The 14,666-nt window shown below is 42.6% G+C and overlaps 1 protein-coding gene across 4 annotated transcripts in view; it reads right to left on the minus strand.

Annotated features, from left to right (window-relative positions):
* Fam222b (family with sequence similarity 222 member B) overlaps positions 1-14,666 on the minus strand; it is a 68,114-nt gene that overhangs the window by 30,467 nt on the left and 22,981 nt on the right. The window contains exon 2 of one of the 4 annotated variants that reach the window (XM_076936233.1): positions 994-1,080. The exons of the other annotated variants lie outside the window; for them this stretch is intronic. The gene's annotated coding sequence lies outside the window, so the exon portion shown is untranslated. The remainder of the gene's footprint in view (positions 1-993; positions 1,081-14,666) is intronic. 4 annotated transcript variants of the gene reach the window in all.

Consider the following 14,666-nt stretch of genomic DNA (forward strand, 5'->3'; position numbering starts at 1 on the left):
CCTACCCCATGCCCCCTTTTCCTTTTTGCTTTTATACAATTTTTTTAAATGTTAATCAAATGCTTTATAAATTTGGTAATGTAATCAGAAGTGTAACCCAATACCCAACCTAGATATATCAATTATCTTTGACTGGTGGAGACACGTGAACATCTACCTCCATGCCTCCCCCTCTTTCTCTCTCTTTCTCTCTCTCATCACTTAGCTTCTCCTCTCCTTACTCCATCTCTTCCTCTCAGTACTCCTACCCCCTTAGCTCCTCCTACATATCACCCTTCCTGTTAGAGTAAAACTTTTCTCTCAAAATACGATTAGAGCATAATTATTCCTAATTGTACCAATGAGGTACAAGATAGTCCTAATACCCAGTCCATCATTTTGTTGACTAGCCAGAACCTCTGTCATCTCTCCTAACTAAAACACTTAGTTTTGAACCTGGCTTTTTTCTTGGCTTTAGAATGAATGTCAGCTGAAAACCATCCACTCAGATCTTTTCTCTCAAAGTAAGTAGCCAGGATTGGCTATGAGACTATAGGTCTTCAACCCTGTCAGAAATCCAGAATGACTGAGTTAACTGAAATTATGGGAAGCACTAAGCATAGTTTCTAAAACTTAGCCAATTTATAGAGACCGCTGAACACCTGGAAAGCCCCTATACGATGCCTTGGTCTGTTGGGAAGGATTCTCATTCTTGTTTTTGACAATGGGAGGCCTTGAAATTAATGTGTAGCTGAAAATGACCTTGAGATTCGATCCTCCTGTCTCTACCATTTAAATACTGGGCTTGCAGACATGCATAACCAGACCTGGCTTTCTTTCTCTGTCTTTTGTTCTACCAAGCTTTGGTTATTTTCTACTTTCTACTAAAAGAACATTGGGGGGGGGGGGGAAGGCAAGATGGCTGGGAGGGTAAAGGTAAGCTATCAAATCTGACAGCCTGGGTTTGATCCCTAGAAACCACAAAGCAGCAGGAGAGAGCTGAGTTGTTCCGACCTTCATTCACACCGGTGCTGCTCATGTCCATACTTTGAAGAGACTACAGTCGCTCATGCACACATACTTGCTGAATGAATGAAAATTCTGAAGAAGAAGAAAAAAAAAAGACCATTATAAACTGAGCTGGGCTGTAACTCACTTGCTTGGGTGCTTGTCGACCTTACATAGAGCCTAGCACCAAAAGCTCAGCATGGTGTTTCAAACCTCTAATCTCAGTACTTGAAAGGCGAAGACAGGAGAATCAGAAGTATAAGGTCATTCTCAGCCACATCCCAGCCGTGGCTATACAAGACTGTCAGTAAACAGGTAATATTCCAATGGAGCTAAGGAAGCATATCCTTAAATCTTCATTGAGGGGCTGTAGAGGTGGCTCAGCGGTTCCAGAGGTCCTAGGTTCAATTCCCAGCAACCACATCTTTATTGATTTAAAAATACTCCACCAAAAAGTTTTCCTTTGCACTTAGGATAGAACTTAAAATACAACCAGAGACCAACCCGTTCTTGCAAATGACTACTGTCTGACAATTAGCATACAGCCCTAAGCAGAAGTAAGCTCAAGGGTACGATTGCAGGATATAAAAAACATCAAGGCTGTTCCTAATAGATTTTTTTCTAAAATATGATCCTACACAGCTCTTCAAAAGAAGAACAGTATGTTTTAACTGTGAGACAGACTTCTGTAACATTCTGACCTCTTGTCTAAAAGGTCTGGAAAAAGCAGTAACTTCAGGGAGGGAGTAAACTGTGCCATGGTGGTCATTAAATCCATCAAGTTCATACTTCAGCCTTGGGATAACTGCAGCCGAAACTGACTCGAGAGTAATTATCACTGCTATCTGCAATAAAAGCTAATTGGACATAATTGAACTAACGCCCTAATCGGAGGGAAGCTGCAATTGGCAAGAAGCCCATTTCTCCTGCTCCTTCTATCTGATAGCAAATGAAACTACTAATGATAATTTGTGGACAAACACGAAATTGCTCTCATGGTTCCCCCACTGCCAATCATGCAGGAATTCCAGCTAATGCCCAGCATGTTGAGCCAGGACAAAAATCATTAACCAGCGCTTCTGCTACAGATTTTAACAACAGCATCATTACAGCTGAAGATTGCTAAGAACTGTTAACTATCCTCTGGACAACCTAAGCAAAGGCACTGTGGTCTTACCTCCATACTCTAAGGCTATGTACTGTACGAACTGTTTGCTACAAGCCTGTTCTAGTAAGAAATTATGCCAGGTGTCTGGAGAGATGGCTCAGCAGTTAAAAGTTCTTACCACTCTTGCAGAGGACCTGGGTTCAATTCCCAGCACCTACAGAGCAGCTCACAGCCACCTATAGTTCTCCAGTTCCAGGAGACTAATGTCCTCTTCTTGTCTCCTTGGGCTCCTTCATACACACACACTTATGCAATCTCACACACATACACATAATAAATAAACTGAAAAGAGAATCCATCATGAACTCATGCCTATTTTTATTACATTTTAGTTATTTGTGGGTGTGCATGTGTCACGGCATGCATGCAGCAGACCAGAGGACAGGGTTTTTCCTTCTTCCACAGTGGCACCAAGAGTCAAACTCAAGACACCAGGCTTAGTGGCAAGACCCTTTACCCACTAAAACATCTAGACAGCTCCACCTTCTCATTTTTGGACAGGAAAATAGCATTAATTTTCTGGTTCATTAACAAAATTAAATCGTTGTGGACAGATTTTGGATGGCAGATTTCCGTGGCCTGAGTCCCCTCCACTCTACCGCACAGTGTGCTCTTCGCTCCAGAGTGCAATGCCAGACTTCCGCTGTTTCCCCTCTTCCACTTCCTCCTTGTCTTAATAAATTTACTTTACATCTATGGGTATTTTGCCTTTATTTATGTCTGTGCACCACATGAGTGGCTGGTGTCTTTGGAGGTCAGAAGAGGGCATCAGAGCCCCTGGAACTGGAGTTACAAATGGCTGTGAGCCTTGTGAATGGTGGGAACTGAATTCGGGACTTTTGGAAGAACAGACAGTACTTTAACTGCTGAATGCTGAATCATCTCTCTCCAGTCTCTCCAATCCCTTATAATAAACAGGTTTGTTTGTTTTTGGTGTTGCTGGTATTTGAACCCAGAGTTTCCTAGATGTGAGACAAACTCTCTGCCTTTTTGTCTTTTGGTTTTTTGAGACAGGATTTCTCTGTGTAGTCCTGGCTGTCCTGGAATTCACTCTGTAGACCATGCTGACCTCAAATCAGTGATCTGCCTGCCTTTGCTTCCTGAGTGCTAAGATTAAAGGCGGGGCTCCCTCTTTCTTTTTAGAATAGTTTCACTATATAATTCTGCTGGTATCAAATGCACTATATAGCCCATGCTGGCCTTGAACTGCAGTGATTCTACTGCTTCTTCATTTCTGCACATGTGCTAACAAGTATAACAGACCATGACTAGCTGGTCCACTCAGGGACAGGTGGTTTTAAAAAGTCAAACTTTTTTTTTTTTTTTTTTTAAAGACAGGGTCTACGTTGCTCTGGCTGTCCTAGAATTTGCTCTGTAGACCAGGCTGGCCTCTTACTCAGAGATCCACCTGCCTCTGCATCCTGAGTGCTGGGGTTAAAGGTGTGCGCCACCACAACTGGCCTTTAATGCTACCTCCTCTTCTTTTTTTTTTTTCTTCTAATTTTTTTATATATTGCTGACAAAACACATTTTGGTTACAGAGAGAAAAATCTTTCTGTGTGTGTGCACATGCACACCGGAGCCAGAAAATAACTCAGGAAATAGTTTTTCCCTTCTACCATGTGGGTCCCAGCCAGGGAACTAAGATCATCAGACTTGGCAGCAGTGCCCTTTCCTCACTGAGCCCCTCCCACCCTCCACTGGACCATGTTTTGTTGTTTACTGAGACGGGATCTTGTTGTGTGATCTAGGCTGGCCTCACAGCCAAGGCAACCCTCCTAGGTTCATCTTTTGAATGGTGGGATTACAGACGTGCTCCAGCATGCTCGGCATTACTTTGCCCTCGGTAAACTCTTGAGTTCGTCGAGACCACCCTGGTCTACACAGAAAATTTCAGGACAACCAGGGCTACACAGAGGAAACCCTGTCACAAGAAAATAATATAAATGGGGATAGAAGGACTAATACCCAGAGGGGGTTTCACCTTTTCAAAATGAACGAGGATGAGGAGAAGACTTTTGTGAGGGGTCCTGGGAGGAGAAGAAGGGCTGATACTGGGTTATAAAGGGAATGAATAAATCTAATTTTAAAAGCCATTTTAAAGTCAAAATAATAATAATGAAAACTTTAGTGCTCGGTGTCAAATATCTCCCATGAGTTACTGAGCAAGGAGGCCTGAGACACAGGCTACTGTTGTTCTTTTTTTTTTTTTTTTTTGGTTTTTTTGAGACAGGGTTTCTCTGTGTAGTCCTGGCTGTCCTGGAACTCACTCTGTAGACCAGGCTGGCCTGGAACTCAGAAATCCACCTGCCTCTGCCTCCCAAGTGCTGGGATTAAAGGCGTGTGCCACCACTGCCCGGCAAACTTTTTTTTTTTTTCTCTCCCCATGAGACTCGGGAGGAGACAAACCGACCTACAGGAGCGGGATTCGAATGGGCGGGTAGAGAGAGAGCGCTCTCTCTGCAGGCGGGCTCCACCGCCAGTTCGCTGCTACTGTTCTTCAGTGCATCAGAGTTAGGTAGCAAGACTGTAGTGCTGACAAACACAGCACAGGAAACCAAGCTACAACCGATCTGAAAACTTCCTCCTTAATGGCTACGGTTTCCATAGCACAGGAAGGTGCTCTGCCTGGCCCCAAGGGATTAATGGTGACCATATCTTCTACAACACCAACCAGTCAAGCAAGATATGCACACTGTCCAATGGAGGTAGGAAGGTTATGGAGCCAATGCTTTCAGACTGGATCTGGGGCTTTTGCCCCACAGGAAGGAGTAAGACTGGTTTGTAACACAGGAAGGAGTAAGACTTGTTTGTAACCTTGATCACAAGCTCACACTTGGGGAAGTCATAGGCCCTAAAGGTTACCCACTAATAATGTCTTGCTAAACAGACATGTCAAACTGCCTTCTAAATTCTTTATGTTTACACACATATGCCTTCAACCTCAGTCAGAAAAGGTTCTTCTACAGTGGGCAGCAGGTAAGGAGGGGCTCATAAAACGTCAACATGCTTAGAATAAGTGTATTGAGTCTCGGGCCCAAATGGCACATCTATATCAAGCCTGTCCTCCCACCCCTCAAGGCTTAAGGATCATCACAGAAGAGGGTGTACTACGGGTATAAGAGGCAGGGGTGGGCGGGGAAGTGTGGTGTGAATAGACTCCATGTTCCCTGTACTCGTGAACTCACTGCAGGCCACTGTGCCGACCTGCCTACCATCAAGCCAACAAAACCAGGAAGCATTCCAACAGGCAGCACTAATTGAACTCAGGGGTCTTTAAAGAAGAAAACATGAAGTGGGAAGGGTGACCTGTTGGGGACATCTAGAATAACACAGTGGAATAAAAGAGGAAAGCTAGGGGCAGACATGGTCAAAATACATTGTCCACATGTAAAAACTGTCACTGAATAAATCAAAGATACTTTTGTAAACAAAAAGAATTTCATTTGTTAGCTGGGCAGTGGTGGCGCACGCCTTTGATCCCAGCACTTGGGAGGCAGAGGCAGGCAGATTTCTAAGTTCCAGGCCAGCCTGATCTACAAAGTGAGTTCCAGGACAGCCAGGCCTACACAGAGAAACCCGGTCTCGAAAAAAACAAACAAACAAACAAAAAAACACAAAACACACACACACACACAAAGAATTTAATTTCTTATGGTTATAAAAATAGGATTTTTTTTAATTTTTAATTTTTTGATTAAAAGGCTTTTTCGAGACAGGGTGTCCTGGAACCCAGAGATTTGCCTGCCTCTGCCCTCCAAGTGCTAAAATTAAAGGTATGTGCCACTGTGGCTGGCCAATTTTTTAAGCACTTGATCTTTGTTTAAAAATATTTTTATTAAAAATATTCCCAAGTTAAAATTAGAAACTGATTCCCAAAATACGTATAAAATTTGGTTGTTCTTCTTCCTCCTCCATTAGCTTCGTAATCAATGTGAGCACGCTGAGGAAGTCAGATACGCCTCTTGTGCTACATAAGCCTGCTAAAAATTAAGGCAAGTGCAGCTTCTGAAAAGAGAGCTTGAACTTTAGGACACTGCCCACAGGAAAGGCAGAATGAACTTAAGACCCACTGGGACAGATCTTATCCTGGTGCCATGGGAAAATGAAGAACAAGTGCCAGATGGTTAATCAGCAATGTCTTTAGAGAACACTATTCACAGAGGACAGGGGGAGTTGTTGGAATTTAAATGAAGCCATGCTGTGCATGGCTGCCCTTGCCTATAATATTAGCACTTGGGAAGCTGAAACAGGAGGATCCTAAGTTTGAGACCAGCCTAGGCTTCAGGGCAAGACTGTTTCAAATGCACAAGATCGAATTGATTATGCTATTCCTTCCAAATGAAACTCAAAGCCAAGAGGCTGAGGGGCTGGGGAGATGATCTGTTACACAGCTACCTAGTACTAACTATGTGTGTCCTAGCCTCAGTTCCCACTTGCACTCAGATTATTCTATTTGTTTCAGGCATAGACATATTCCACCTCAAAACAGCGGTGTTAAAATGAAAGACGAAAAATTTAACCAGTCTGGTAGGAATGAATACATTCCAAGCAGACACTTTACCTATCAACAACATGCCCTAAGAAAGTGGAATTTCCCCAGGAAATAAAGCTTGCCCCCACCCCCACCCCCACCCCGCAGGCACAGAAACCCTTCTCTCCAGGGGTGAGATTACAGGTCAGAGAGCTAAAGATGGGCCAGGGGTGAGCTGAGCTGCACCACACCTCCTCAAGACAAGCGCCTACTGCCTGCTAGTCCTCTAGCTTTAATCTCACTTCAGGGCTCAAGAATAATGAATGCACTGAATAAATCTCCCATTCATTCTCTCTCTCTCTCTCTCTCTCTCTCTCTCTCTCTCTCTCTCTCTCAGACACACACACACACACAAAAATTTATAATATATATCAGCTATAGAGGATCCACACAGAATTCCCCCATAAACCATAAAAGGAGGGGAGATTATCTGATGTGAAAAAGGGTAATTGCATCTGAGATGTTAAAAAACTTATTCTAAGTGAGGGATCTAGCAATTGTAATACAGAGATGGTAAATAGCCCGAACCACACCCATTTAGTAAAGACACCATTCACTCACACTCACTCATGAAGTACGCATTATGTATCAGGAACCATGGCAATACCTTACACTGGGAATACAAAAAGATGAACAAAATCCCTGGTGAAATGTAAATATAAAGTTGTTAACCAAAGACGCCAGGGGTAGTTTTAACAGTGGTGGCAACACACTTAATCCCAGCACTTGGGAGGCAGAGGCAGACAGATCTAAGTTGGAAGCCAGCCTGGTCTATATAGCAAGACACAGGACAGCCAGGGCTACATAGAAAGACTCCAACAAAACAAAACAAAACACCACCACAAACATTAAAAACAAACAAACAAAAAAACCACAGAGAGCTAGGCATGGTGACATCAGAGCATAATCCCGGCACATGGACACTGGCAGGCATAGTCAGAGGTCCTTATCCTCAGATCAGCACTAGAGAAAGCAGGAATGTTAAACACACAGGGCTGCCTCTTCACAGAGACAGAACGCCTGTTTACTACACAGGTGGCTGGAACTGGATGTGGTTAATAGCCTGGTGACCTTTGCACTGTGTGGCAAGACCACACTGGATCTTTCTTAGACCCTTATTGTGAGCTTTGCCAATCTATAGAACCTATCTTTATGGAAGATGTTATACATACTTTTACAAAAAGTTTTGATGTAGTCGTGTCTTAAGCTTCCTTTTTGGTTTTTCAAGACAGGGTTTCTCTGTGTAGCCCTCGCTGTCCTGGAATTCACTCTGAGAACCAGCCTGGTCTGGAACTCAGAGATCCTCTGCCTCTGCCTCCCAAGTGCTAGAACTAAAGGCGAGGCCACCACACCTAATTTTGTCTTAAGCTGTATTGTACACAGGGAACTGAGTTATTTATCACAGGAAATTTTTCACCCCATTGTGCTATGCTTAATTAGACATAAAATAAATTACTCAGGATCAGACTCCCTGAGCGCTACTGAGTCATGTTAAACTAAACCACCTTGTCTCTTGCTGGCAATGGTCACAGACCCCGCCCTCCCTCACCCTACACTGACTCACATGGGCCCTGCCTTGGTACTGCCCCCACAAAAAAGTTGATGTAAAGTAGACCTAACACATTAACTAGCAGGACTACTTTGGATTGTATTTGTAAAGTGCCTGGTATAGAGCCCCTGTCTCAACAACAGCAGTCAGACGCTGATGGAGCACTGTGATTAAAGTCAGCCTGGTCTACACTAGTTCTAGGCCACACAGGGCTACACACTGAGACCCCATCTCAAAAAAGGTGCCTCAGGACCACCTCCAACCCTGGTTCTAGGGGATTCGACATCCTCTTCTGGTTCTGTGGGTACAGGGGCACGCATGGTGCAGTCATACACACAGGCAAAACACCCATATGCACAAAGTAATAAAATAAAAGCATGTTCTGCAACATCTTTGGGTATTTGCTTCTTGGCTTTTTTTGTACAAATAATGAATAACCAAGAAGTGTTTGTTCCACTGGTCAGAAAGGAAGCTTTAATTGCAGCCCTGTCTGTCTGCTGATAAGGGCAGCCTCTGCCTTTTATAGACAGGCTGGAATGTAACCAACTTGATCTATTGTGGAATTTGTCTTTATTTCTTAGAACATCCCACAGTGAACCTTTCCCCCTTTTTCCTTTTGATTGGTAATAGTGTCCTAATCGTTGGATTCCCTTGGCAACCAGAGAAACAAAAACAGTATCTCAAGGAGAAGGCAAGAAATTTTTATTTGTTGACCTTTTTTGCAGTCCTGGGGATGAAACCTAGAGCATTTGCTCTTCCACTGAGTTCTACCCCTAATTTTAAATAATTTAAAAGAAGGATTTCCTACATTATAGGAGAAAACTTAAATACAGTTAGAAATCCAGAGGAAAAAAATCAAAATTGTAAAATGTTTGTAATTCTAGTAACTGAAGGCCAAGGCAGGAGAACTGCCAACTCCAGGCCGCTCTGAAATTCAGAGAAGAGTCTTAACTCAGAAACCATGGTTCTGGGTCTGACCTCACTGCCAAATCACTACATTATCTGATTTTTGAAAACCCTTAGTTTTCCCTATCTTGGAAAAACATAGAGAAAGTAATTATTGAATCCTTAAATGAAATCAAATCTAGAAGTAAAAATATTTATCTCAATACTAGAAACTCTTGGCTTAACCCCTTTTGAGTTGCTAACACAGTTATATTATAAATGCACTTAATTTTGAAGTATGATACGTATTCAAGCCAAGAACTCTGTAAGGCAGACCCAGACCTTTTCATTTGCCTCGTAATTACAAACAATGAAATTCCTTGTTAAGCAGAGGTCTATTACTTTGCTAGACAAAAGACTGCTCAGTGTTCACAACCAAGTTTGGGGAAGAACTTGAAGGACTACATTCTAAAAAGTAAATTAAAAACTTGATTTATTTGGTTGAAAAGATAAGTCTGTAATGCACAGGTAACTTTTGGGGCTGAAGAGATATCTCAGTGGTTGAGAATACTGGCTGCTCTTCCAGAAGACCTGGGGTTTGATTCACAGCACCCAGGTGGCAGCTCACAACTCTCTGGAACCCAGTTCCAGGGGAGCCAACAACTCTTCAAGCTTCTGAGGACACTGGTCATGACATGGTACACAGACAAGACCGACAGGCAAAATATCCATACACATAAAATAGTAAAACATTTTTTAATTGAAAGGTAACTTTGTTTTGAATAGCTCTAACAATCCCATAATGCATTCAGTAACAAACACAGTCTAGGTAATTAATTCAGTGGACTCTTTCTCTGTCACTGACAGAACAGCTTTAAGGATAATCTCTCTCACTCTCCCAAGACTCAGCAGGAAAATTCATTATTTATACTCTCAATTGTTTACTCTGTCCTATTTTCCAATCCATCCAGGCCCGAGGGCAGTGCTACCACTGGCCTGCTTCCAAAATGGACATGTCAGCTCATTGTCCCACTAGTTATAAAACCAAAGAGGCTTCAACAATGTGATCTAATACCACAGAGCAACCCCATCCACCACCTGATCCAAAACCAAGATTTCTTTGAATAAATGAAACCTATTTATCATTATGGTTGGCTGTTTGCTTGATTAATTTATTAATTACAAATTTCTTTATAGTCTCCCTATGTAGCACAGGTTTGTCTCAAATTTAAAAATCCTACTTCAGCTTCTGATTGCTAGGATTACGGGCAGGTAGACTGACTGTTCTGAGGCACTGACCAACATATATACACACTCAACAAGCTTTTCCCCCCATAATTTATTTAATTTTACTCTATGTGCATTAGTAATTTGCCTGTATGCATGTCTGTGTGAGGGTTTCACATCCCCTGGAACTAGAGCTACAGACAGTTGTGAGCTGCCATGTGGGTGCTAGGAGTTGAACCCCCATCCTCTAGAAGAGCAGCCAGTGCTCTTAACTGCTGAGCCATCTCTCCAGCCCTCGCTACACACAATTGTTTGGTGAGTCAAAAGAATTCTTAAAAGGCAGTATCATTAGAAAGGCACCTCTGGTCCTCACCAGGAACAGACCTATAAACTTCTGAGGATTAAACTGATTGAGATGCAATGTGCCCGACCACTCTTCAGGAAGTATTCAGTAACTCATGGAGCAACTTTTAGGTTTCAACCAGGGACAAAAGGCTGAGGTGCCTATTTAACATATCAAAGTGGACCTGGCCACCAGGCTCTCCCTGCACCCCTCAGCCCTGCCTGTTTTAGGGTCTGCTGGCTATCTTGCATCTCCTCCACTACCCTGAACTCTCAGTCTAGGAAAATGGGCTGCCTGGACATAATCCAACCATTTTGATTACCTGCCCTCTGTTTGTGCTTTGGTCTCCTGGCTGTTGCACCTGGTCCCCTTTTCCTCTCTTCCTCCCCTCTATCTTCTGTCTCACATGGCCCAGATCAGGGTCATGTCCACTATGGACTCTCCCAAAGGTCCCTGCCTCTGGCTACACTCTCCTACATGTCTAAAATAAACATTCTCCTCCAACATATAAACTGTCATGTTTCCTTCATTTTCCTTTTTATTTCTTTTATTCATTCAGCAACCAATGTTCCAAATCTTTATCTGAGTGGTAAACAGATCATAAACTCCACAAGTCTGTGGCCCTCAGGACTGATTGAACTTGACTCAACAGTCAACCTGAGGGAGAGTTTATGTTTAAAACCACACCAGAGGGCCGCCTGATGGCTCAGCAGGTAAGGAAGTTTGTTGCCAACTCTGACTACCTGAGTTCAATCTCCAGGAACCAACTCCCACAAGTTGTCCTCTGACCTCCGTATGTTCCTGGTGAGCCCTGTGCATGTGTGTACACATCTTAAATAAATTAATTAAAAATAATAAAAGATAAAACACACACAAGATACTGGTTGTGAGCTTAGGAGGCAGAGGCAAGCAGACCTCTGGGTTTGAGGCCAGCCTGGTCTAAAGAGCCAGTTCCAGGAAACCCTGTGGGGGGTTGGGGGGAAGCAAGCAAAAAAAAGATACTGGCTGTGTGACATGTGGCTGATACAGCTAAGAACTGTCACCAGACACCTCTCCATATGATCACACTGCATCTACCTAAGCCTCTCACTTAAAGCAGCATTCCAAGAGCTTTTTTACCTCTAATATTTTCTCACCTTGAGTAATTTTTCCCTGGTTCCAAACCTTACCACACCCAAGCAGATTATTACAGGAATTAAGCAAAGCCAAGAATCCAATGCTTCCTTCCCTTTCTCAAGGGATTGTTTATACTTGAGATGTGATTAGACCAGAGTCTCCCCTTAAAGAGAACAGAAAGCCATTTTTCTTACATTCTAAGCTGCATGCATATCACAGGAATAAACACACTGCTAAAGGAAATTCAATGAGTTACTTTACTTCAGCAGCACTGTCTCTTCAACCTAACAAACCACAACTCATAGCTCCACGTAACTGTTTCCTTGAAGAAGTTATGTCTGAGTTTCCAAGCCCTTTAAACGATACCTGGAGACCAACACAGATACACCATTAATAATTCTATACATAGCCTCTTGTCTCCTGGGAAAAACTCTTTGGGGAACCCCAACTAATACACCATGCAAATTACTGATTGCACAACCAGACAAGAAAACAGACCTCTTAGATCTGGCGGTATAACTAGCTCAATTGGCAGAGTGATTTGCCCACATGCACAAAGTCCTCTACATTGCAAAAATTAATAGTAAGAAAAAACTGTAATCCCAGCCTTTAGTAGTCTAAGGCAGGAGGGTCCGGAGTTCAAGACCCTCTAGAGGTAAGGAAATGGCTCACTAGGTAAATCCCTTGCTACACAAGCATAAAGACCTGAATTTGGGGGCCAGTTGTGGTGATGCGCATTTTTTATTCCAGCACTTGGGAGCCAGAGGCAGGAGGACCTCCATGAGTTCCAGGCCAGCCTGGCCTACATAGGGAGTTCTAGGACAACCAGAACCACATAAAGACCCTGTTTAAAAAAAACTAAACTAAAACTAAAACCAAAACCAACCAACCAAATAAACAAACAAACCCAACCTGAATTTGGGTCCCTGACATCCTCATCAATGCCAGGTGAGTCACAGCATGTCTGTAACCAAGTGCTTGGTCAGAGATTGTGTGTGTGTGTGTGTGTGTGTGTGTGTGTGTGTGTGTGTGTGTGTAAGCTTTCTCTGTCTGAGCAGCACAGTCCAGGTCCAATAAGAAATCCCGACTTGAAAAACTAGGTAAAGGAGACAGAGGGATGGTTCAGTGGCTAATAAACAGCACTGGATGCTCTTCCTAAATTCTAAGCACCCACACTGAAGTTTACAATCATTAGTCTATAACATAAATTCCAGGGGATCCCATGTCCTCTTCTGATCTTCAGGAACACCAGGCACACCAGTGATCCACAGGCATAACACCTACATCCATAAAATGAAAATTTTAAGACCTTGTTTTTTTAAAAAGAGGAAAGCAGCCATTTGAAGAAAATTTCTTGATGTCAACCTCTGTCGTCCACTGGGACAGTAAACCTGCACATGCATGCACACATATACTTTAGGCCTAGACTCCGCTGCAGAGTAAGACCCTATCTCAAAACAAGACAAAAACCAGGAACAAAGTATAACTTTATAAAAAGCCATATTAAGTATTCACACCTGGGAAAAGAGGAAAGAAAAATCTAGGGTATCAAATAGGAGGGCAAACAGACCAAAGCAGCACAGCATTCAGGTGCTTTTCTTGCTATTTCCCTACCTTGCTAGAGAACTAAGCACACTTCAAAGGTGTCATGGTCACACCTATTAACCCAGAGCTAGGAAAGCAAAGACAGGTGGCTCTCCTGAGTTTGACAGCAGCCTGGTCTATGTATTGAACTCCAGACTAGCCAGAACTATATAAGTGAGACCCTAACAGACAAAAATAAATATTTTACATTTTATTCAATACACTAGCTGTCCAAAGCTTGAATCAGTGATTTTAACACTATTCTCTGTAACAAGTTAGTAAGATCTGTCTGGAAGATCCTCTTCCCTTCCCAATTTAAACATAATTCAGAGTCCTTAGGGATAAAAGCATAAAAAAAAAAAAAAAAAAAAAACCCACACACACACACACACACCTTCAAAGCCAACACAGGATTGTAAATTTCGTTTTTGTAAAAACTTCAAACTAACACTTACTTGAAATGTTATGTGTATAAAATAAGTATTTGTGTATGTGCATGTGCGCATATACACATGGAGACAAAGTTCATTTCCTCGTCTACTTTTCCATCACTGAGGTGAGTTCCTGTCCCATCATTTCTATCTTTCTTCTGTTTAGTGTTTTGAGACAGGGTGGTGTAGCCCAGGTTGGCCTTGAAGCTCTAATCTTTCCTCCCCTGTCTTCATAGAGCTTCCTAGACACTGGGCAATCAACTTGCCATCTAAGCTCTGCCCCAAGCCCCCTATTTTCCATACTTGACTCTCATCCCAAATGTTCCTGACTGGCTAGAGATAAAATAAATCATCAAGGAAAATTACTCAGCCAGCTAAAACTGTGACACAGCTGCAGAACATCAATTCTATCTTGAAAACCGAACTCTGGTTACAACCACCACTAGGAACTAAACCTGGAGTATGAAAATAAATGAGTCCTTTAGTTAATACTTATATAAAAGCTGTCAAGACACTGGTGTTCACCTCTTCTGACACAGCTCCTCTTTGCTAATCAACACAAAAGGAAAGTCAGTCCCCAACACCTCTGATCAAAAATGCACAATATAAAAGGACCACGCCAGGGATCATGTCTGTTAGGCCGGCACACTGAGGCAAAGGCAGGTTAGGTAGACCACTGTAAAATACTAGGACTACACAGGGGGACTGTGTCTTCGAAAAATAATAACAAAACAAAAAGCAAAGATAAAATAGACACTGCTATCCAAAAGCACACCCTTTGTTCCTAATACTGTAATTTCTGGGTATTTAACCTTCAACTGATAACTTTCCCTCTAATTAAA

This window comes from Arvicanthis niloticus, chromosome 6, assembly GCF_011762505.2.
Source record: "Arvicanthis niloticus isolate mArvNil1 chromosome 6, mArvNil1.pat.X, whole genome shotgun sequence".
Taxonomy (NCBI): domain Eukaryota; kingdom Metazoa; phylum Chordata; class Mammalia; order Rodentia; family Muridae; genus Arvicanthis; species Arvicanthis niloticus.